At 44.3% G+C, this 23,319-nt stretch overlaps 1 protein-coding gene across 2 annotated transcripts in view; it reads right to left on the reverse strand.

Moving 5' to 3' along the window:
* Positions 1 to 23,319, reverse strand: part of LOC106878561 (uncharacterized) — a 400,746-nt gene that overhangs the window by 54,809 nt on the left and 322,618 nt on the right. The gene's annotated exons all lie outside the window — the stretch shown is intronic.

Genomic DNA, 23,319 nt, shown 5'->3' on the forward strand with positions numbered 1-23,319 from the left:
CTATTTTATGGCTTGTAAATTTTACTCTATTAAATATTTCATCTGCAAATTTTGTAATGTAAAATTATTTACCAAATTATTTAGCAAACACTGTTTTATAAAAAATAACACCAATTTAGGAGAATGGACAGATAGAGAGATGATTTTCAAAGCCATTATTTGTTTGCCTAAGTTTAGCCTCCCATGGATTACGGATGTGTAAAAACAAATGAGAAGTAGTGGCCCTCATATAATAGTGAAATATATCAAGCAGTGACACTTCCCCACGACTGTTTGTTTTGGAATTATGATATTATCCCCCTTCTCTCTTTCTCTTTCTTTCTCTCTCTCTCTCTCTCTCTCTCTCTCTCTCTATATATATATATATATATATATATACATATATATATATATATATATATATATATATATATATATATATATATATATATATATATATATATATATATACATACATATGTGGAGAATAGAGAGGGAGGAGAGACGCAGGAGAAAGAGAGAGGCGGAGAAAGGCAGGACAAAAAGAGAAGCAAGAGGAGAGACGCAGAAGGAGAGAAGCAGGAGGAGAGAGACAGTAGAAGAGAAAGAAAGAATAGATGAATAAAGCGAACGAGGAACTGGAAAACATGCAGGAGGGCGTGCAGAATGTGGTGAACTAGGAAAGCAAAAACAGAAACGGGTGTGAAGAAAATAAAAAGTAGAAGACAGAGTAGTAGTAGAGAGAGGAGTAAAAGAAAGAAGAAATAGAAGAGAAAAAGAAGGGAAGGAGGGGAAGTGGTAGTAGTAATTGTAGTAATATTTGTAGACGAAGTAGAAAGAAGAGAAAAATTATGAAGAAAGACGCAAAGAACATGAAATAGAAAAGAAAAAGAATAAGAATAAGAAGTAGGAGAAGAAAAGAAAAAGGGAATAAGGGGGAAAAGCAGGAAATGAGGTCCAGATCGATAATAAAAATGCAAAGTAGAAAAATTAGGAATATATGATGAGAAAGGCGCAAAATAAACTAGTTGAAGAAGCAGAATAAAGGAGAGATACAAAAAAGTACAGCGAAGAAAAACGGAAAATGAGCGAAGCAGTAGAAGAAACAGCGAATGAAATGAAAACTAGATGAAACGAAACAACAAATTAAGATAAAGGGGAATCGAAGAAAAGTAGTAGTCGCCATCATAGTAATAGAAGTCGAAGATGAATAAAAAGAAGGAAAATAAAAAGTAGAAAACGATATTGAACAAATAGAAGAGGAGAAGGAAAATAGGAAAGAAACAGAAACATGATGATAAAAAATGAAAAAGTAGCAAGACGATAGAAATAAAGCAGAGGCAACAGGAACAGGAGAAGGCAATAAAGAGGAACAGGAGAAGGCAAAGAAGAGGAACAGGAGAAGGCAAAGAAGAGGAACAGGAGACGGCAAGGAAGAGGAAAAGGAGAAGGCAAAGAAGAGGAACAGGAGAAGGCAGAGAAGAGGAACAGGAGAAGGCAAAGAAACGGAACAGGAGAAGGCAAAGAAAAAAACAGGAGAAGGCAAAGAAAAGGAACAGGAGAAGGCAAAGAAGAGGAACAGAAGAGAGCAAAGAAGAGGAACAGAAGAAGGCAAAGAAGAGGAACAGGAGAAGGTAAAGAAGAGGAACAGGAGAAGGAAAAGAAGTGGAACAGGATAAGGCAAAACAGAAGAACAGGTGAAGGCAAAGAAGAGGAACAGGAGAAAGCAAAGAAGAGGAACAGCAGAAGGCAAAGAAGTGGAACAGGAGAAGGCAAAGAAGAGGAACAGGAGAAGGCAAAGTAAAGGAACAAGAGAAGGCAACGAAGAGGAACAGGAGAAGGCAAAGAAAAGGAGCAGGAGAAGGCAAAGAAGAGGAACAGGAGAAGCCAAAGAAGAGGAAGAGGAGAAGGCAAAGAAGTGGAACAGGAGAAGGCAAAGAAGAGGAACAGGAGAAGGCAAAGAAAAGGAACAGGAGAAGGCAAAGAAGAGGAACAGGAGAAGGCAAAGAAGGGGAACAGGAGAAGGCAAAGGAGAGGAACAGGAGATGGCAAAGAAGAGGAACAGGAGAAGGCAAAAAAGAGGAACAGGAGAAAGCAAAGAAAAGAAAGAGAAGACAAAGAAGAGGAACAGGAGAAGGCAAAGAAGTGGAACAGGAGAAGGCAAAGAAAAGAAACAGGAGAAGGCAAAGAAAAAAACAGGAGAAGGCAAAGAAGAGGAACAGGAGAAGGCAAAGAAGAGGAACAGGAGAAGGCAAAGAAGAGGAACAGGAGAAGGCAAGGAAGAGGAACAGGAGAAGGAAAAGAAAAGGAAGAGGAGAATGCAAGAAAGAGGAACAGGAGAAGGCAAAGAAGAGGAACAGGAGAAGGCAAAGAAGAGGTAGAGGAGAAGGCAAAGAAGAGGAACAGGAGAAGGCAAAGAAAAAAAACAGGAGAAGGCAAAGAAGAGGAACAGGAGAAGGCAAAGAAAAGGAAGAGGAGAAGGCAAGGAATAAGAACAGGAGAAGGCAAAGAAGAGGAACAGGAGAGGGCAAATAAGAGGAACAGGAGAAGGCAAGGAAGAGGAACAAGAGAAAGCAAAGAAGAGGAACAGGAGAAGGCAAGGAAGAGGAAAAGGAGAAGGCAAACAAAAAGAAAAGGAAAAGGCAAATTAGAGGAACATGAGAAGGCAAAGAAGATGAACAGGAGAAGACAAAGAAGAGGAACAGAAAAAGGCAAAGAAGAGGAACAGGAGAAGGTAAAGAAAAGGAACAGGAGAAGGCAAAGAAGAGGAACAGGAGAAAGCACAGAAGAGGAACAGGAGAAGGCAAAGAAGAGGAACAGGAGAAGGCAAAGAAGAGGAACAGGAGAAGGCAAAGAAAAGGAACAGGCGAAGGCAAGGAAGAGGAACAGGAGAAGGCAAAGAAAAGGAACAGGAGAAGGCAAAGAAGAGGAACAGGAGAAAGCACAGAAGAGGAACAGGAGAAGGCAAAGAAGAGGAACAGGAGAAGGCAAAGAAGAGGAACAGGAGAAGGCAAAGAAAAGGAACAGAAGAAGGCAAAGAAGAGGAACAGGAGAAGGCAAAGAAAAGGAACAGGAGAAGGCAAAGAAGAGGAACAGGAGAAGGCAAAGAAGAGGAACAGGAGACGGCAAGGAAGAGGAAAAGGAGAAGGCAAAGAAGAGGAACAGGAGAAGGCAAAGAAGTGGAACAGGAGAAGGCAAAGAGAAGGAACAGGAGAAGGCAAAGAAAAAAACAGGAGAAGGCAAAGAAAAGGAACAGGAGAAGGCAAAGAAGAACAGGAGAAGGCAAAGAAGAGGAACAGAAGAAGGCAAAGAAGAGGAACAGGAGAAGGCAAAGAAGAGGAACAGGAGAAGGAAAAGAAGAGGAAAAGGATAAGGCAAAGAAAAGGAACAGGAGAAGGCAAAGAAGAGGAAAAGGAGAAGGCAAAGAAAAGGAACAGGAGAAGGCAAAGCAGAGGAACAGGAGAAGGCAAAGAAGAGGAACAGGAGACGGCAAGGAAGAGGAAAAGGAGAAGGCAAAGAAAAAAAACAGGAGAAGGGCAAAGAAAAGGAACAGGAGAAGGCAAAGAAGAGGAACAGGAGAAGGCAAAGAAGAGGAACAGGAGACGGCAAGGAAGAGGAAAAGGAGAAGGCAAAGAAAAAAACAGGAGAAGGCAAAGAAAAGGAACAGGAGAAGGCAAAGAAGAGGAACAGGAGAAGGCAAAGAAGAGGAACAGAAGAAGGCAAAGAAGAGGAACAGGAGAAGGCAAAGAAGAGGAACAAAAGAAGGAAAAGAAGAGGAGCATGATAAGGCAAAAAAGAAGAACAGGTGAAGGCAAAGAAGAGGAACAGGAGAAAGCAAAGAAGAGGAACAGCAGAAGGCAAAGAAGTGGAAAAGGAGAAGGCAAAGAGGGGAACAGGAGAAGGCAAAGTAAAGGAACAAGAGAAGGCAAAGAAGAGGAACAGGAGAAGGCAAAGAAGAACAGGAGAAGGCAAAGAAGAGGAACAGAAGAAGGCAAAGAAGAGGAACAGGAGAAGGCAAAGAAGAGGAACAGAGAAGGAAAAGATGAGGAACAGGATAAGGCAAAAAAGAAGAACAGGAGAAGGCAAAGAAGAGGAACAGGAGAAGGCAAAGAATAGGAACAGGAGAAGGCAAAGAAAAGGAACAGGAGAAGGCAAAGAAGAGGAACAGGAGAAGGCAAAGAAAAGGAACAGGAGAAGGCAAAGAAGAGGAACAGGAGAAGGCAAAGAAAAGGAAAAGGAGAAGGCAATGAAGAGGAACAGGAGAAAGGAAAGAAGAGGAACAGGAGAAGGCAAGGAAGAGGAAAAGGAGAAGGCAAAGAAAAAGAAAAGGAAAAGACAAATTAGAGGAACATGAGAAGGCAAAGAAGATGAACAGGAGAAGACAAAGAAGAGGAACAGAAAAAAGCAAAGAAGAGGAACAGGAGAAGGTAAAGAAAAGGAACAGGAGAAGGCAAAGAAGAGGAACAGGAGAAAGCACAGAAGAGGAACAGGAGAAGGCAAAGAAGAGGAACAGGAGAAGGCAAAGAAGAGGAACAGGAGAAGGCAAAGAAAAGGAACAAGAGAAGGCAAGGAAGAGGAACAGGAGAAGGCAAAGAAAAGGAACAGGAGAAGGCAAAGAAGAGGAACAGGAGAAAGCACAGAAGTGGAACAGGAGAAGGCAAAGAAGAGGAACAGGAGAAGGCAAAGAAGAGGAACAGGAGAAGGCAAAGAAAAGGAACAGGAGAAGGCAAAGAAGAGGAACAGGAGAAGGCAAAAAAAGGAACAGGAGAAGGCAAAGAAGAGGAACAGGAGAAGGCAAAGAAGAGGAACAGGAGACGGCAAGGAAGAGGAAAAGGAGAAGGCAAAGAAGAGGAACAGGAGAAGGCAAAGAAGAGGAACAGGAGAAGGCAAAGAGAAGGAACAGGAGAAGGCAAAGAAAAAAAACAGGAGAAGGCAAAGAAAAGGAACAGGAGAAGGCAAAGAAGAACAGGAGAAGGCAAAGAAGAGGAACAGAAGAAGGCAAAGAAGAAGAACAGGAGAAGGCAAAGAAGAGGAACAGGAGAAGGAAAAGAAGAGGAACAGGATAAGGCAAAAAAGAAGAACAGGAGAAGGCAAAGAAGAGGAACAGGAGAAGGCAAAGAAGAGGAACAGGAGAAGGCAAAGAAAAGGAACAGGAGAAGGTAAAGAAGAGGAACAGGAGAAGGCAAAGAAAAGGAACAGGAGAAGGCAAAGAAGAGGAACAGGAGAAGGCAAAGAAGAGGAACAGGAGACGGCAAGGAAGAGGAAAAGGAGAAGGCAAAGAAAAAAAAACAGGAGAAGGCAAAGAAAAGGAACAGGAGAAGGCAAAGAAGAACAGGAGAGGGCAAAGAAAAGGAACAGGAGAAGGCAAAGAAGAACAGGAGAAGGCAAAGAAGAGGAACAGAAGAAGGCAAAGAAGAGGAACAGGAGAAGGCAAAGAAGAGGAACAGGAGAAGGAAAAGAAGAGGAGCATGATAAGGCAAAAAAGAAGAACAGGTGAAGGCAAAGAAGAGGAACAGGAGAAAGCAAAGAAGAGGAACAGCAGAAGGCAAAGAAGTGGAACAGGAGAAGGCAAAGAAGAGGAACAGGAGAAGGCAAAGTAAAGGAACAAGAGAAGGCAAAGAAGAGGAACAGGAGAAGGCAAAGTAAAGGAACAAGAGAAGGCAAAGAAGAGGAACAGGAGAAGGCAAAGAAGAACAGGAGAAGGCAAAGAAGAGGAACAGAAGAAGGCAAAGAAGAGGAACAGGAGAAGGCAAAGAAGAGGAACAGGAGAAGGAAAAGATGAGGAACAGGATAAGGCAAAAAAGAAGAACAGGAGAAGGCAAAGAAGAGGAACAGGAGAAGGCAAAGAATAGGAACAGGAGAAGGCAAAGAAAAGGAACAGGAGAAGGCAAAGAACAGGAACAGGAAAAGGCAAAGAAAAGGAACAGGAGAAGGCAAAGAAGAGGAACAGGAGAAGGCAAAGAAAAGGAAAAGGAGAAGGCAATGAAGAGGAACAGGAGAAAGCAAAGAAGAGGAACAGGAGAAGGCAAAGAAGAGGAACAGGAGAAGGCAAAGAAAAGGAACAGGGAAGGCAAAGAAGAGGAACAGGAGAAGGCAAAGAAGAGGAACAGGAGACGGCAAGGAAGAGGAAAAGGAGAAGGCAAAGAAGAGGAACAGGAGAAGGCAAAGAAGAGGAACAGGAGAAGGCAAAGAAAAGGAACAGGAGAAGGCAAAGAAAAAAAACAGGAGAAGGCAAAGAAAAGGAACAGGAGAAGGCAAAGAAGAACAGGAGAAGGCAAAGAAGAGGAATAGAAGAAGGCAAAGAAGAGGAACAGGAGAAGGCAAAGAAGAGGAACAGGAGAAGGAAAAGAAGAGGAACAGGATAAGGCAAAAAAGAAGAACAGGAGAAGGCAAAGAAGAAGAACAGGAGAAGGCAAAGAAGAGGAACAGGAGAAGGCAAAGAAAAGGAACAGGAGAAGGCAAAGAAGAGGAACAGAAGATGGCAAAGAAAAGGAACAGGAGAAGGCAAAGAAGAGGAACAGGAGAAGGCAAAGAAGAGGAACAGGAGACGGCAAGAAAGTGGAAAAGGAGAAGGCAAAGAAGAGGAACAGGAGAAGGCAAAGAAGAGGAACAGGAGAAGGCAAAGAATAGGAACAGGAGAAGGCAAAGAAAAAAAACAGGAGAATGCAAAGAAGAGGAACAGGAGAAGGCAAAGAAGAGGAACAGGAGAAGGAAAAGAAGAGGAACAGGATAAGGCAAAAAAGAAGAACAGGTGAAGGCAAAGAAGAGGAACAGGAGAATCAAAGAAGAGGAACAGCAGAAGGCAAAGAAGTGGAACAGGAGAAGGCAAAGAAGAGGAACAGGAGAAGGGAAAGAAAGGTAACATGAGAAGGCAAAGAAGAGGAACAGGAGAAGGTAAAGAAGGGGAACTGGAGAAGGCAAAGAAGAGGAACAGAAGGCAAAGAAAAGGAACAGGAGCAGGCAAAGAAAAGGAACAGGAGAAAACAAGGAAAAAGAACAGGAGAAGGCAAAGAAGAGGAACAGGAGAAGGCAAGAAGAGGAACAGGAGAAGGCAATGAAAAGGAACAGGAGAAGGCAAAGAAGAGGAACAGGAGAAGGCACAGAAAAGGAAGAGGGGAAGGCATAGATGAGGAAGAGGAGAAGGCAAATAAAAGGAACAGTAGAAGGCAAAGAAGAGGAACAGGAGAAGGCAAAGAAAAAGAACAGGAGAAGGCAAAGAAGAGGAACAGGAGAAGGCAATGAAGAGGAACAGGAGAAGGCAAATAAGAGGAACAGGAGAAGGCAAAGAAAAGGAAGAGGAGAAGGCAAAGAAAAGGAACAGGAGTAGGCAAAGAAAAGGAACAGAAGAAGGCATAGAAAAGGAACAGGATAAGGCAAGGAAGAGGAACAGGAGAAGGCAAAGAAGAGGAACCGGAGATGGCAAAGTAGAGGAACAGGAGAAGGCAAGGAAGAGGAACAGGAGAAGGCAAAGACTAGGAAGAGGAAAAGGCAAAGAATAGGAACAGGAGAAGGCAAAAAGATGAACAGGAGAAGGCAAAGAAAAGGAACAGGAGAAGGCAAGGGAAAGGAACAGGAGAAGGCAAAAAAGAGGAACAGGAGAAGGCAACGAAGAGGAACAGGAGAGGGCAAAGAAGAGGAACAGGAGAAGGCAACGAAGTGGAACAGGAGAAGGCTAAGAAGAGGAACAGGTGAAGGCAAAGAAAAGTAATAGGAGAAGGCAAGGAAGAGGAACAGGAGAAGGCAAAGAAGAGGAACAGGATAAAGCAAAGAAGTTGAACAGGAGAAGGCAAAAAAGAGGAACAGGAGAAGGCAACGAAGATGAACAGGAGAGGGCAAAGAAGAGGAACAGGAGAAAGCAACGAAGAGGAACAGGAGAAAGCAAAGAAGAGGAACAGCAGAAGGCAAAGAAGTGGAACAGGAGAAGGCAAAGAAAAGGAACAAGAGAAGGCAAGGAAGAGGAACAGGAGAAGGCAAAGAAAAGGAACAGGAGAAGGCAAAGAAGAGGAACAGGAGAAAGCACAGAAGAGGAACAGGAGAAGGCAAAGAAGAGGAACAGGAGAAGGCAAAGAAGAGGAACAGGAGAAGGCAAAGAAAAGGAACAGGAGAAGGCAAAGAAGAGGAACAGGAGAAGGCAAAAAAAGGAACAGGAGAAGGCAAAGAAGAGGAACAGGAGAAGGCAAAGAAGAGGAACAGGAGACGGCAAGGAAGAGGAATAGGAGAAGGCAAAAAAGAGGAACAGGAGAAGGCAAAGAAGAGGAACAGGAGAAGGCAAAGAGAAGGAACAGGAGAAGGCAAAGAAAAAAAACAGGAGAAGGCAAAGAAAAGGAACAGGAGAAGGCAAAGAAGAACAGGAGAAGGCAAAGAAGAGGAACAGAAGAAGGCAAAGAAGAAGAACAGGAGAAGGCAAAGAAGAGGAACAGGAGAAGGAAAAAAAGAGGAACAGGATAAGGCAAAAAAGAAGAACAGGAGAAGGCAAAGAAGAGGAACAGGAGAAGGCAAAGAAGAGGAACAGGAGAAGGCAAAGAAAAGGAACAGGAGAAGGCAAAGAAGAGGAACAGGAGAAGGCAAAGAAAAGGAACAGGAGAAGGCAAAGAAGAGGAACAGGAGAAGGCAAAGAAGAGGAACAGGAGACGGCAAGGAAGAGGAAAAGGAGAAGGCAAAGAAAAAAAAACAGGAGAAGGCAAAGAAAAGGAACAGGAGAAGGCAAAGAAGAACAGGAGAAGGCAAAGAAAAGGAACAGGAGAAGGCAAAGAAGAACAGGAGAAGGCAAAGAAGAGGAACAGAAGAAGGCAAAGAAGAGGAACAGGAGAAGGCAAAGAAGAGGAACAGGAGAAGGAAAAGAAGAGGAGCATGATAAGGCAAAAAAGAAGAACAGGTGAAGGCAAAGAAGAGGAACAGGAGAAAGCAAAGAAGAGGAACAGCAGAAGGCAAAGAAGTGGAACAGGAGAAGGCAAAGAAGAGGAACAGGAGAAGGCAAAGTAAAGGAACAAGAGAAGGCAAAGAAGAGGAACAGGAGAAGGCAAAGAAGAACAGGAGAAGGCAAAGAAGAGGAACAGAAGAAGGCAAAGAAGAGGAACAGGAGAAGGCAAAGAAGAGGAACAGGAGAAGGAAAAGATGAGGAACAGGATAAGGCAAAAAAGAAGAACAGGAGAAGGCAAAGAAGAGGAACAGGAGAAGGCAAAGAATAGGAACAGGAGAAGGCAAAGAAAAGGAACAGGAGAAGGCAAAGAAGAAGAACAGGAGAAGGCAAAGAAAAGGAACAGGAGAAGGCAAAGAAGAGGAACAGGAGAAAGCAAAGAAGAGGAACAGGAGAAGCCAAAGAAGAGGAACAGGAGAAGGCAAAGAAAAGGAACAGGGAAGGCAAAGAAGAGGAACAGGAGAAGGCAAAGAAGAGGAACAGGAGACGGCAAGGAAGAGGAAAAGGAGAAGGCAAAAAAGAGGAACAGGAGAAGGCAAAGAAGAGGAACAGGAGAAGGCAAAGAGAAGGAACAGGAGAAGGCAAAGAAAAAAAACAGGAGAAGGCAAAGAAAAGGAACAGGAGAAGGCAAAGAAGAACAGGAGAAGGCAAAGAAGAGGAACAGAAGAAGGCAAAGAAGAAGAACAGGAGAAGGCAAAGAAGAGGAACAGGAGAAGGAAAAGAAGAGGAACAGGATAAGGCAAAAAAGAAGAACAGGAGAAGGCAAAGAAGAGGAACAGGAGAAGGCAAAGAAGAGGAACAGGAGAAGGCAAAGAAAAGGAACAGGAGAAGGCAAAGAAGAGGAACAGGAGAAGGCAAAGAAAAGGAACAGGAGAAGGCAAAGAAGAGGAACAGGAGAAGGCAAAGAAGAGGAACAGGAGAAGGCAAAGAAAAGGAACAGGAGAAGGCAAAGAAGAACAGGAGAAGGCAAAGAAAAGGAACAGGAGAAGGCAAAGAAGAACAGGAGAAGGCAAAGAAGAGGAACAGAAGAAGGCAAAGAAGAGGAACAGGAGAAGGCAAAGAAGAGGAACAGGAGAAGGAAAAGAAGTGGAGCATGATAAGGCAAAAAAGAAGAACAGGTGAAGGCAAAGAAGAGGAACAGGAGAAAGCAAAGAAGAGGAACAGCAGAAGGCAAAGAAGTGGAACAGGAGAAGGCAAAGAGGAGGAACAGGAGAAGGCAAAGTAAAGGAGCAAGAGAAGGCAAAGAAGAGGAACAGGAGAAGGCAAAGAAGAACAGGAGAAGGCAAAGAAGAGGAACAGAAGAAGGCAAACAAGAGGAACAGGAGAAGGCAAAGAAGAGTAACAGGAGAAGGAAAAGATGAGGAACAGGATAAGGCAAAAAAGAAGAACAGGAGAAGGCAAAGAAGAGGAACAGGAGAAGGCAAAGAATAGGAACAGGAGAAGGCAAAGAAAAGGAACAGGAGAAGGCAAAGAAGAAGAACAGGAGAAGGCAAAGAAAAGGAACAGGAGAAGGCAAAGAAGAGGAACAGGAGAAAGCAAAGAAGAGGAACAGGAGAAGCCAAAGAAGAGGAACAGGAGAAGGCAAAGAAAAGGAACAGGGAAGGCAAAGAAGAGGAACAGGAGAAGGCAAAGAAGAGGAACAGGAGACGGCAAGGAAGAGGAAAAGGAGAAGGCAAAGAAGAGGAACAGGAGAAGGCAAAGAAGAGGAACAGGAGAAGGCAAAGAAAAGGAACAGGAGAAGGCAAAGAAAAAAAACAGGAGAAGGCAAAGAAAAGGAACAGGAGAAGGCAAAGAAGAGGAATAGAAGAAGGCAAAGAAGAGGAACAGGAGAAGGCAAAGAAGAGGAACAGGAGAAGGAAAAGAAGAGGAACAGGATAAGGCAAAAAAGAAGAACAGGAGAAGGCAAAGAAGAGGAACAGGAGAAGGCAAAGAAAAGGAACAGGAGAAGGCAAAGAAAAGGAACAGGAGAAGGCAAAGAAGAGGAACAGGAGAAGGCAAAGAAAAGGAACAGGAGAAGGCAAAGAAGAGGAACAGGAGAAGGCAAAGAAGAGGAACAGGAGACGGCAAGGAAGAGGAAAAGGAGAAGGCAAAGAAAAAAAAACAGGAGAAGGCAAAGAAAAGGAACAGGAGAAGGCAAAGAAGAACAGGAGAAGGCAAAGAAAAGGAACAGGAGAAGGCAAAGAAGAACAGGAGAAGGCAAAGAAGAGGAACAGAAGAAGGCAAAGAAGAGGAACAGGAGAAGGCAAAGAAGAGGAACAGGAGAAGGAAAAGAAGAGGAGCATGATAAGGCAAAAAAGAAGAACAGGTGAAGGCAAAGAAGAGGAACAGGAGAAAGCAAAGAAGTGGAACAGCAGAAGGCAAAGAAGTGGAACAGGAGAAGGCAAAGAAGAGGAACAGGAGAAGGCAAAGTAAAGGAACAAGAGAAGGCAAAGAAGAGGAACAGGAGAAGGCAAAGAAGAACAGGAGAAGGCAAAGAAGAGGAACAGAAGAAGGCAAAGAAGAGGAACAGGAGAAGGCAAAGAAGAGGAACAGGAGAAGGAAAAGATGAGGAACAGGATAAGGCAAAAAAGAAGAACAGGAGAAGGCAAAGAAGAGGAACAGGAGAAGGCAAAGAATAGGAACAGGAGAAGGCAAAGAAAAGGAACAGGAGAAGGCAAAGAAGAAGAACAGGAGAAGGCAAAGAAAAGGAACAGGAGAAGGCAAAGAAGAGGAACAGGAGAAAGCAAAGAAGAGGAACAGGAGAAGCCAAAGAAGAGGAACAGGAGAAGGCAAAGAAAAGGAACAGGGAAGGCAAAGAAGAGGAACAGGAGAAGGCAAAGAAGAGGAACAGGAGACGGCAAGGAAGAGGAAAAGGAGAAGGCAAAGAAGAGGAACAGGAGAAGGCAAAGAAGAGGAACAGGAGAAGGCAAAGAAAAGGAACAGGAGAAGGCAAAGAAAAAAAACAGGAGAAGGCAAAGAAAAGGAACAGGAGAAGGCAAAGAAGAACAGGAGAAGGCAAAGAAGAGGAATAGAAGAAGGCAAAGAAGAGGAACAGGAGAAGGCAAAGAAGAGGAACAGGAGAAGGAAAAGAAGAGGAACAGGATAAGGCAAAAAAGAAGAACAGGAGAAGGCAAAGAAGAGGAACAGGAGAAGGCAAAGAAGAGGAACAGGAGAAGGCAAAGAAAAGGAACAGGAGAAGGCAAAGAAGAGGAACAGAAGATGGCAAAGAAAAGGAACAGGAGAAGGCAAAGAAGAGGAACAGGAGAAGGCAAAGAAGAGGAACAGGAGACGGCAAGAAAGTGGAAAAGGAGAAGGCAAAGAAGAGGAACAGGAGAAGGCAAAGAAGAGGAAAAGGAGAAGGCAAAGAATAGGAACAGGAGAAGGCAAAGAAAAAAAACAGGAGAATGCAAAGGAGAGGAACAGGAGAAGGCAAAGAAGAGGAACAGGAGAAGGAAAAGAAGAGGAACAGGATAAGGCAAAAAAGAAGAACAGGTGAAGGCAAAGAAGAGGAACAGGAGAATCAAAGAAGAGGAACAGCAGAAGGCAAAGAAGTGGAACAGGAGAAGGCAAAGAAGAGGAACAGGAGAAGGCAAAGTAAAGGAACAAGAGAAGGCAAAGAAGAGGAACAGGAGAAGGCAAAGAAAAGGAACAGGAGAAGGCAAAGAAGAGGAACAAGAGAAGGCAAAGAAGAGGAAGAGGAGAAGGCAAAGAAGAGGAACAGGAGAATGCAAAGAAGAGGAACAGGAGAAGGCAAAGAAAAGGAACAGGAGAAGGCAAAGAAAAGGAACAGGAGAATACAAGGAAAAGGAACAGGAGAAGGCAAAGAAGAGGAACAGGAGAAGGCAAAGAAGAGGAACAGGAGAAGGCAACGAAGAGAAACAGGAGAAGGAAAAGAAGAGGAACAGGAGAAGGCAAAGAAGAGGAACAGGACTAGGCAAATAAGAGGAACAGGAGAAGGCAAAAAAGAGGAACAGGAGAAGGCAAAGAAGAGGAACAGGAGAAGGCAAAGAAGAGGAACAGGAGAAGGCAACGAAAAGAAAGAGAAGGCAAAGAAGAGGAACAGGAGAAGGCAAAGAAGTGGAACAGGAGAAGGCAAAGAAAAGAAACAGGAGAAGGCAAAGAAGAGGTAGAGGAGAAGCCAAAGAAGAGGAACAGGAGAAGGCAAAGAAGAGGAACAGGAGAAGGCAAAGAAGAGGAACAGCAGAAGGCAAAGAAGAGGAACATGAGAAGGCAAAGAAGAGGAACAGGAGAAGGCAAAGAAGAGGAACAGGAGAAGGCAAAGAAAAGGCACAGGAGAAGGCAAAGAAGAGGAACAGGAGAAGACAAAGAAAAGGAACAGGAGAAGGCAAAGAAGAGGAACAGGAGAAGGTAAGGAAGAGGAACAGGAGAAGGCAAAGAAAAGGAACAGGAGAAGGCAAAGAAGAGGAACAGGAGAAGGGAAAGAAAGGTAACATGAGAAGGCAAAGAAGAGGAACAGGAGAAGGTAAAGAAGGGGAACTGGAGAAGGCAAAGAAAAAGAACAGGAGAAGGCAAAGAAGAGGAACAGGAGAAGGCAATGAAGAGGAACAGGAGAAGGCAAATAAGAGGAACAGGAGAAGGCAAAGAAAAGGAAGAGGAGAAGGCAAAGAAAAGGAACAGGAGTAGGCAAAGAAAAGGAACAGAAGAAGGCATAGAAAAGGAACAGGATAAGGCAAGGAAGAGGAACAGGAGAAGGCAAGGAAGAGGAACCGGAGATGGCAAAGTAGAGGAACAGGAGAAGGCAAGGAAGAGGAACAGGAGAAGGCAAAGACTAGGAAGAGGAAAAGGCAAAGAATAGGAACAGGAGAAGGCAAAAAGATGAACAGGAGAAGGCAAAGAAAAGGAACAGGAGAAGGCAAGGAAAAGGAACAGGAGAAGGCAAAAAAGAGGAACAGGAGAAGGCAACGAAGAGGAACAGGAGAGGGCAAAGAAGCGGAACAGGAGAAGGCAACGAAGAGGAACAGGAGAAGGCTAAGAAGAGGAACAGGTGAAGGCAAAGAAAAGTAATAGGAGAAGGCAAGGAAGAGGAACAGGAGAAGGCAAAGAAGAGGAACAGGATAAAGCAAAGAAGTTGAACAGGAGAAGGCAAAAAAGAGGAACAGGAGAAGGCAACGAAGATGAACAGGAGAAGGAAAGGAAGAGGAACAGGAGAAAACAAGGAAAAAGAACAGGAGAAGGCAAAGAAGAGGAACAGGAGAATCAAAGAAGAGGAACAGCAGAAGGCAAAGAAGTGGAACAGGAGAAGGCAAAGAAGAGGAACAGGAGAAGGCAAAGTAAAGGAACAAGAGAAGGCAAAGAAGAGGAACAGGAGAAGGCAAAGAAAAGGAACAGGAGAAGGTAAAGAAGAGGAACAAGAGAAGGCAAAGAAGAGGAAGAGGAGAAGGCAAAGAAGAGGAACAGGAGAATGCAAAGAAGAGGAACAGGAGAAGGCAAAGAAAAGGAACAGGAGAAGGCAAAGAAAAGGAACAGGAGAATACAAAGAAAAGGAACAGGAGAAGGCAAAGAAGAGGAACAGGAGAAGGCAAAGAAGAGGAACAGGAGAAGGCAACGAAGAGAAACAGTAGAAGGAAAAGAAGAGGAACAGGAGAAGGCAAAGAAGAGGAACAGGACTAGGCAAATAAGAGGAACAGGAGAAGGCAAAAAAGAGGAACAGGAGAAGGCAAAGAAGAGGAACAGGAGAAGGCAAAGAAGAGGAACAGGAGAAGGCAACGAAAAGAAAGAGAAGGCAAAGAAGAGGAACAGGAGAAGGCAAAGAAGTGGAACAGGAGAAGGCAAAGAAAAGAAACAGGAGAAGGCAAAGAAGAGGTAGTGGAGAAGCCAAAGAAGAGGAACAGGAGAAGGCAAAGAAGAGGAACAGGAGAAGGCAAAGAAGAGGAACAGCAGAAGGCAAAGAAGAGGAACATGAGAAGGCAAAGAAGAGGAACAGGAGAAGGCAAAGAAGAGGAACAGGAGAAGACAAAGAAAAGGAACAGGAGAAGGCAAAGAAGAGGAACAGGAGAAGGTAAGGAAGAGGAACAGGAGAAGGCAAAGAAAAGGAACAGGAGAAGGCAAAGAAGAGGAACAGGAGAAGGGAAAGAAAGGTAACATGAGAAGGCAAAGAAGAGGAACAGGAGAAGGTAAAGAAGGGGAACTGGAGAAGGCAAAGAAGAGGAACAGAAGGCAAAGAAAAGGAACAGGAGAAGGCAAAGAAAAGGAACAGGAGAAAACAAGGAAAAAGAACAGGAGAAGGCAAAGAAGAGGAACAGGAGAAGGCAAGAAGAGGAACAGGAGAAGGCAATGAAAAGGAACAGGAGAAGGCAAAGAAGAGGAACAGGAGAAGGCACAGAAAAGGAAGAGGGGAAGGCATAGATGAGGAAGAGGAGAAGGCGAATAAAAGGAACAGTAGAAGGCAAAGAAGAGGAACAGGAGAAGGCAAAGAAAAAGAACAGGAGAAGGCAAAGAAGAGGAACAGGAGAAGGCAATGAAGAGGAACAGGAGAAGGCAAATAAGAGGAACAGGAGAAGGCAAAGAAAAGGAAGAGGAGAAGGCAAAGAAAAGGAACAGGAGTAGGCAAAGAAAAGGAACAGAAGAAGGCATAGAAAAGGAACAGGATAAGGCAAGGAAGAGGAACAGGAGAAGGCAAAGAAGAGGAACCGGAGATGGCAAAGTAGAGGAACAGGAGAAGGCAAGGAAGAGGAACAGGAGAAGGCAAAGACTAGGAAGAGGAAAAGGCAAAGAATAGGAACAGGAGAAGGCAAAAAGATGAACAGGAGAAGGCAAAGAAAAGGAACAGGAGAAGGCAAGGAAAAGGAACAGGAGAAGGCAAAAAAGAGGAACAGGAGAAGGCAACGAAGAGGAACAGGAGAGGGCAAAGAAGAGGAACAGGAGAAGGCAACGAAGAGGAACAGGAGAAGGCTAAGAAGAGGAACAGGTGAAGGCAAAGAAAAGTAATAGGAGAATGCAAGGAAGAGGAACAGGAGAAGGCAAAGAAGAGGAACAGGATAAAGCAAAGAAGTTGAACAGGAGAAGGCAAAAAAGAGGAACAGGAGAGGGCAACGAAGATGAACAGGAGAGGGCAAAGAAGAGGAACAGGAGAAAGCAACGAAGAGGAACAGGAGAAGGCTAAGAAGAGGAACAGGAGAAGGCAAGGAAAAGGAACAGGAGAAGGCAAGAAGAGGAACAGGAGAAGGCAAAGAAAAGGAACAGTAGAATGCAAAGAAGAGGAACCTGAGAAATGCAAATAAGACGAACAGGAGAAGGCAAAGAAGAGGAACAGGTGAAGGCAAAGAAAAGTAACAGGAGAAGGCAAGGAAGAGGAACAGGAGAAGGCAAAGAAGAGGAACAGGAGAAGGCAAAGAAAAGGAACAGGAGAAGGCAAAGAAGAGGAACAGGAGAAGGCAAAGAAAAGGAACAGGAGAAGGCAAAGAAGAGGAACAGGAGAAGGCAAAGAAGAGGAACAGGAGACGGCAAGAAAGTGGAAAAGGAGAAGGCAAAGAAGAGGAACAGGAGAAGGCAAAGAAGAGGAACAGGAGAAGGCAAAGAATAGGAACAGGAGAAGGCATAGAAAAAAAACAGGAGAATGCAAAGAAGAGGAACAGGAGAAGGCAAAGAAGAGGAACAGGAGAAGGAAAAGAAGAGGAACAGGATAAGGCAAACAAGAAGAACAGGTGAAGGCAAAGAAGAGGAACAGGAGAATCAAAGAAGAGGAACAGCAGAAGGCAAAGAAGTGGAACAGGAGAAGGCAAAGAAGAGGAACAGGAGAAGGCAAAGTAAAGGAACAAGAGAAGGCAAAGAAGAGGAACAGGAGAAGGCAAAGAAAAGGAACAGAAGAAGGCAAAGAAGAGGAACAGGAGAAGGCAAAGAAGAGGAAGAGGAGAAGGCAAAGAAGAGGAACAGGAGAAGGCAAAGAAGAGGAACAGGAGAAGGCAAAGAAAAGGAACAGAAGAAGGCAAAGAAAAGGAACAGGAGAAAACAAGGAAAAGGAACAGGAGAAGGCAAAGAAGAGGAACAGGAGAAGGCAAAGAAGAGGAACAGGAGAAGGCAACGAAGAGAAACAGGAGAAGGAAAAGAAGAGGAACAGGAGAAGGCATAGAAGAGGAACAGGAGAAGGCAAAGAAGAGGAACAGGAGAAGGCAAAAAACAGGAACAGGAGAAGGCAAAGAAGAGGAACAGGAGAAGGCAAAGAAGAGGAACAGGAGAAGGCAACGAAAAGAAAGAGAAGGCAAAGAAGAGGAACAGGAGAATGCAAAGAAGTGGAACAGGAGAAGGCAAAGAAAAGAAACAGGAGAAGGCAAAGAAAAAAAACAGGAGAAGGCAAAGAAGAGGAACAGGAGAAGGCAAAGAAGAGGAACAGGAGAAGGCAAAGAAGAGGTAGAGGAGAAGCCAAAGAAGAGGAACAGGAGAAGACAAAGAAAAAAACAGGAGAAGGCAAAGAAGAGGAACAGGAGAAAGCAAAGTAAAGGAAGTGGAGAAGGCAAGGAAGAGGAACAGGAGAAGGCAAAGAAGAGGAAGAGGAGAGGGCAAAGAAGAGGAACAGGAGAAGGCAAGGAAGAGGAACAGGAGAAGGCAAGGAAGAGGAAAAGGAGAAGGCAAAGAAGAGGAACAGGAGAAGGCAAAGAAGAGGAACAGGAGAAGGCAAAGAAAAGGAACAGGAGAAGGCACAGAAAAAAACAGGAGAAGGCAAAGAAAAGGAACAGAAGAAGGAAAGAGGAACAGGAGAAGGCAAAGAAGAGGAACATGAGAAGGCAAAGAAGAGGAACAGGAGAAGGGAAAGAAGAGGAACAGGAGAAGGCAAAGAAAAGGCACAGGAGAAGGCAAAGAAGAGGAACAGGAGAAGGCAAAGAAAAGGAACAGGAGAAGGCAAAGAAGAGGAACAGGAGAAGGAATGGAAGAGGAACAGGAGAAGGCAAAGAAAAGGAACAGGAGAAAACAAGGAAAAAGAACAGGAGAAGGCAAAGAAGAGGAACAGGAGAAGGCAAAGAAAAGGAACAGGAGAAGGCAAAGAAGAGGAACAGGAGAAGGCAAAGAAAAGGAAAAGGAGAAGGCAATGAAGAGGAACAGGAGAAAGCAAAGAAGAGGAACAGGAGAAGGCAAAGAAGAGGAACAGGAGAAGGCAAAGAAAAGGAACAGGGAAGGCAAAGAAGAGGAACAGGAGAAGGCAAAGAAGAGGAACAGGAGACGGCAAGGAAGAGGAAAAGGAGAAGGCAAAGAAGAGGAACAGGAGAAGGCAAAGAAGAGGAACAGGAGAAGGCAAAGAAAAGGAACAGGAGAAGGCAAAGAAAAAAAAACAGGAGAAGGCAAAGAAAAGGAACAGAAGAAGGCAAAGAAGAACAGGAGAAGGCAAAGAAGAGGAATAGAAGAAGGCAAAGAAGAGGAACAGGAGAAGGCAAAGAAGAGGAACAGGAGAAGGAAAAGAAGAGGAACAGGATAAGGCAAAAAAGAAGAACAGGAGAAGGCAAAGAAGAGGAACAGGAGAAGGCAAAGAAAAGGAACAGGAGAAGGCAAAGAAGAGGAACAGGAGAAGGCAAAGAAAAGGAACAGGAGAAGGCAAAGAAGAGGAACAGGAGAAGGCAAAGAAGAGAAACAGGAGACGGCAAGGAAGAGGAAAAGGAGAAGGCAAAGAAAAAAAACAGGAGAAGGCAAAGAAAAGGAACAGGAGAAGGCAAAGAAGAACAGGAGAAGGCAAAGAAAAGGAACAGGAGAAGGCAAAGAAGAACAGGAGAAGGCAAAGAAGAGGAACAGAAGAAGGCAAAGAAGAGGAACAGGAGAAGGCAAAGAAGAGGAACAGGAGAAGGAAAAGAAGAGGAGCATGATAAGGCAAAAAAGAAGAACAGGTGAAGGCAAAGAAGAGGAACAGGAGAAAGCAAAGAAGAGGAACAGCAGAAGGCAAAGAAGTGGAACAGGAGAAGGCAAAGAAGAGGAACAGGAGAAGGCAAAGTAAAGGAACAAGAGAAGGCAAAGAAGAGGAACAGGAGAAGGCAAAGAAGAACAGGAGAAGGCAAAGAAGAGGAACAGAAGAAGGCAAAGAAGAGGAACAGGAGAAGGCAAAGAAGAGGAACAGGAGAAGGAAAAGATGAGGAACAGGATAAGGCAAAAAAGAAGAACAGGAGAAGGCAAAGAAGAGGAACAGGAGAAGGCAAAGAATAGGAACAGGAGAAGGCAAAGAAAAGGAACAGGAGAAGGCAAAGAAGAAGAACAGGAGAAGGCAAAGAAAAGGAACAGGAGAAGGCAAAGAAGAGGAACAGGAGAAAGCAAAGAAGAGGAACAGGAGAAGCCAAAGAAGAGGAACAGGAGAAGGCAAAGAAAAGGAACAGGGAAGGCAAAGAAGAGGAACAGGAGAAGGCAAAGAAGAGGAACAGGAGACGGCAAGGAAGAGGAAAAGGAGAAGGCAAAAAAGAGGAACAGGAGAAGGCAAAGAAGAGGAACAGGAGAAGGCAAAGAGAAGGAACAGGAGAAGGCAAAGAAAAAAAACAGGAGAAGGCAAAGAAAAGGAACAGGAGAAGGCAAAGAAGAACAGGAGAAGGCAAAGAAGAGGAACAGAAGAAGGCAAAGAAGAAGAACAGGAGAAGGCAAAGAAGAGGAACAGGAGAAGGAAAAGAAGAGGAACAGGATAAGGCAAAAAAGAAGAACAGGAGAAGGCAAAGAAGAGGAACAGGAGAAGGCAAAGAAGAGGAACAGGAGAAGGCAAAGAAAAGGAACAGGAGAAGGCAAAGAAGAGGAACAGGAGAAGGCAAAGAAAAGGAACAGGAGAAGGCAAAGAAGAGGAACAGGAGAAGGCAAAGAAGAGGAACAGGAGAAGGCAAAGAAAAGGAACAGGAGAAGGCAAAGAAGAACAGGAGAAGGCAAAGAAAAGGAACAGGAGAAGGCAAAGAAGAACAGGAGAAGGCAAAGAAGAGGAACAGAAGAAGGCAAAGAAGAGGAACAGGAGAAGGCAAAGAAGAGGAACAGGAGAAGGAAAAGAAGTGGAGCATGATAAGGCAAAAAAGAAGAACAGGTGAAGGCAAAGAAGAGGAACAGGAGAAAGCAAAGAAGAGGAACAGCAGAAGGCAAAGAAGTGGAACAGGAGAAGGCAAAGAGGAGGAACAGGAGAAGGCAAAGTAAAGGAACAAGAGAAGGCAAAGAAGAGGAACAGGAGAAGGCAAAGAAGAACAGGAGAAGGCAAAGAAGAGGAACAGAAGAAGGCAAAGAAGAGGAACAGGAGAAGGCAAAGAAGAGGAACAGGAGAAGGAAAAGATGAGGAACAGGATAAGGCAAAAAAGAAGAACAGGAGAAGGCAAAGAAGAGGAACAGGAGAAGGCAAAGAATAGGAACAGGAGAAGGCAAAGAAAAGGAACAGGAGAAGGCAAAGAAGAAGAACAGGAGAAGGCAAAGAAAAGGAACAGGAGAAGGCAAAGAAGAGGAACAGGAGAAAGCAAAGAAGAGGAACAGGAGAAGCCAAAGAAGAGGAACAGGAGAAGGCAAAGAAAAGGAACAGGGAAGGCAAAGAAGAGGAACAGGAGAAGGCAAAGAAGAGGAACAGGAGACGGCAAGGAAGAGGAAAAGGAGAAGGCAAAGAAGAGGAACAGGAGAAGGCAAAGAAGAGGAACAGGAGAAGGCAAAGAAAAGGAACAGGAGAAGGCAAAGAAAAAAAACAGGAGAAGGCAAAGAAAAGGAACAGGAGAAGGCAAAGAAGAGGAATAGAAGAAGGCAAAGAAGAGGAACAGGAGAAGGCAAAGAAGAGGAACAGGAGAAGGAAAAGAAGAGGAACAGGATAAGGCAAAAAAGAAGAACAGGAGAAGGCAAAGAAGAGGAACAGGAGAAGGCAAAGAAAAGGAACAGGAGAAGGCAAAGAAAAGGAACAGGAGAAGGCAAAGAAGAGGAACAGGAGAAGGCAAAGAAAAGGAACAGGAGAAGGCAAGGAAGAGGAACAGGAGAAGGCAAAGAAGAGGAACAGGAGACGGCAAGGAAGAGGAAAAGGAGAAGGCAAAAAAAAAAAACAGGAGAAGACAAAGAAAAGGAACAGGAGAAGGCAAAGAAGAACAGGAGAAGGCAAAGAAAAGGAACAGGAGAAGGCAAAGAAGAACAGGAGAAGGCAAAGAAGAGGAACAGAAGAAGGCAAAGAAGAGGAACAGGAGAAGGCAAAGAAGAGGAACAGGAGAAGGAAAAGAAGAGGAGCATGATAAGGCAAAAAAGAAGAACAGGTGAAGGCAAAGAAGAGGAACAGGAGAAAGCAAAGAAGTGGAACAGCAGAAGGCAAAGAAGTGGAACAGGAGAAGGCAAAGAAGAGGAACAGGAGAAGGCAAAGTAAAGGAACAAGAGAAGGCAAAGAAGAGGAACAGGAGAAGGCAAAGAAGAACAGGAGAAGGCAAAGAAGAGGAACAGAAGAAGGCAAAGAAGAGGAACAGGAGAAGGCAAAGAAGAGGAACAGGAGAAGGAAAAGATGAGGAACAGGATAAGGCAAAAAAGAAGAACAGGAGAAGGCAAAGAAGAGGAACAGGAGAAGGCAAAGAATAGGAACAGGAGAAGGCAAAGAAAAGGAACAGGAGAAGGCAAAGAAGAAGAACAGGAGAAGGCAAAGAAAAGGAACAGGAGAAGGCAAAGAAGAGGAACAGGAGAAAGCAAAGAAGAGGAACAGGAGAAGCCAAAGAAGAGGAACAGGAGAAGGCAAAGAAAAGGAACAGGGAAGGCAAAGAAGAGGAACAGGAGAAGGCAAAGAAGAGGAACAGGAGACGGCAAGGAAGAGGAAAAGGAGAAGGCAAAGAAGAGGAACAGGAGAAGGCAAAGAAGAGGAACAGGAGAAGGCAAAGAAATGGAACAGGAGAAGGCAAAGAAAAAAAACAGGAGAAGGCAAAGAAAAGGAACAGTAGAAGGCAAAGAAGAACAGGAGAAGGCAAAGAAGAGGAATAGAAGAAGGCAAAGAAGAGGAACAGGAGAAGGCAAAGAAGAGGAACAGGAGAAGGAAAAGAAGAGGAACAGGATAAGGCAAAAAAGAAGAACAGGAGAAGGCAAAGAAGAGGAACAGGAGAAGGCAAAGAAGAGGAACAGGAGAAGGCAAAGAAAAGGAACAGGAGAAGGCAAAGAAGAGGAACAGAAGATGGCAAAGAAAAGGAACAGGAGAAGGCAAAGAAGAGGAACAGGAGAAGGCAAAGAAGAGGAACAGGAGACGGCAAGAAAGTGGAAAAGGAGAAGGCAAAGAAGAGGAACAGGAGAAGGCAAAGAAGAGGAAAAGGAGAAGGCAAAGAATAGGAACAGGAGAAGGCAAAGAAAAAAAACAGGAGAATGCAAAGGAGAGGAACAGGAGAAGGCAAAGAAGAGGAACAGGAGAAGGAAAAGAAGAGGAACAGGATAAGGCAAAAAAGAAGAACAGGTGAAGGCAAAGAAGAGGAACAGGAGAATCAAAGAAGAGGAACAGCAGAAGGCAAAGAAGTGGAACAGGAGAAGGCAAAGAAGAGGAACAGGAGAAGGCAAAGTAAAGGAACAAGAGAAGGCAAAGAAGAGGAACAGGAGAAGGCAAAGAAAAGGAACAGGAGAAGGCAAAGAAGAGGAACAAGAGAAGGCAAAGAAGAGGAAGAGGAGAAGGCAAAGAAGAGGAACAGGAGAATGCAAAGAAGAGGAACAGGAGAAGGCAAAGAAAAGGAACAGGAGAAGGCAAAGAAAAGGAACAGGAGAATACAAGGAAAAGGAACAGGAGAAGGCAAAGAAGAGGAACAGGAGAAGGCAAAGAAGAGGAACAGGAGAAGGCAACGAAAAGAAACAGGAGAAGGAAAAGAAGAGGAACAGGAGAAGGCAAAGAAGAGGAACAGGACTAGGCAAATAAGAGGAACAGGAGAAGGCAAAAAAGAGGAACAGGAGAAGGCAAAGAAGAGGAACAGGAGAAGGCAAAGAAGAGGAACAGGAGAAGGCAACGAAAAGAAAGAGAAGGCAAAGAAGAGGAACAGGAGAAGGCAAAGAAGTGGAACAGGAGAAGGCAAAGAAAAGAAACAGGAGAAGGCAAAGAAGAGGTAGAGGAGAAGCCAAAGAAGAGGAACAGGAGAAGGCAAAGAAGAGGAACAGGAGAAGGCAAAGAAGAGGAACAGCAGAAGGCAAAGAAGAGGAACATGAGAAGGCAAAGAAGAGGAACAGGAGAAGGCAAAGAAGAGGAACAGGAGAAGGCAAAGAAAAGGCACAGGAGAAGGCAAAGAAGAGGAACAGGAGAAGACAAAGAAAAGGAACAGGAGAAGGCAAAGAAGAGGAACAGGAGAAGGTAAGGAAGAGGAACAGGAGAAGGCAAAGAAAAGGAACAGGAGAAGGCAAAGAAGAGGAACAGGAGAAGGGAAAGAAAGGTAACATGAGAAGGCAAAGAAGAGGAACAGGAGAAGGTAAAGAAGGGGAACTGGAGAAGGCAAAGAAGAGGAACAGAAGGCAAAGAAAAGGAACAGGAGAAGGCAAAGAAAAGGAACAGGAGAAAACAAGGAAAAAGAACAGGAGAA

This window comes from Octopus bimaculoides, chromosome 28, assembly GCF_046866305.1.
Source record: "Octopus bimaculoides isolate indiv1 chromosome 28, ASM4686630v1, whole genome shotgun sequence".
Taxonomy (NCBI): Eukaryota; Metazoa; Mollusca; class Cephalopoda; order Octopoda; family Octopodidae; genus Octopus; species Octopus bimaculoides.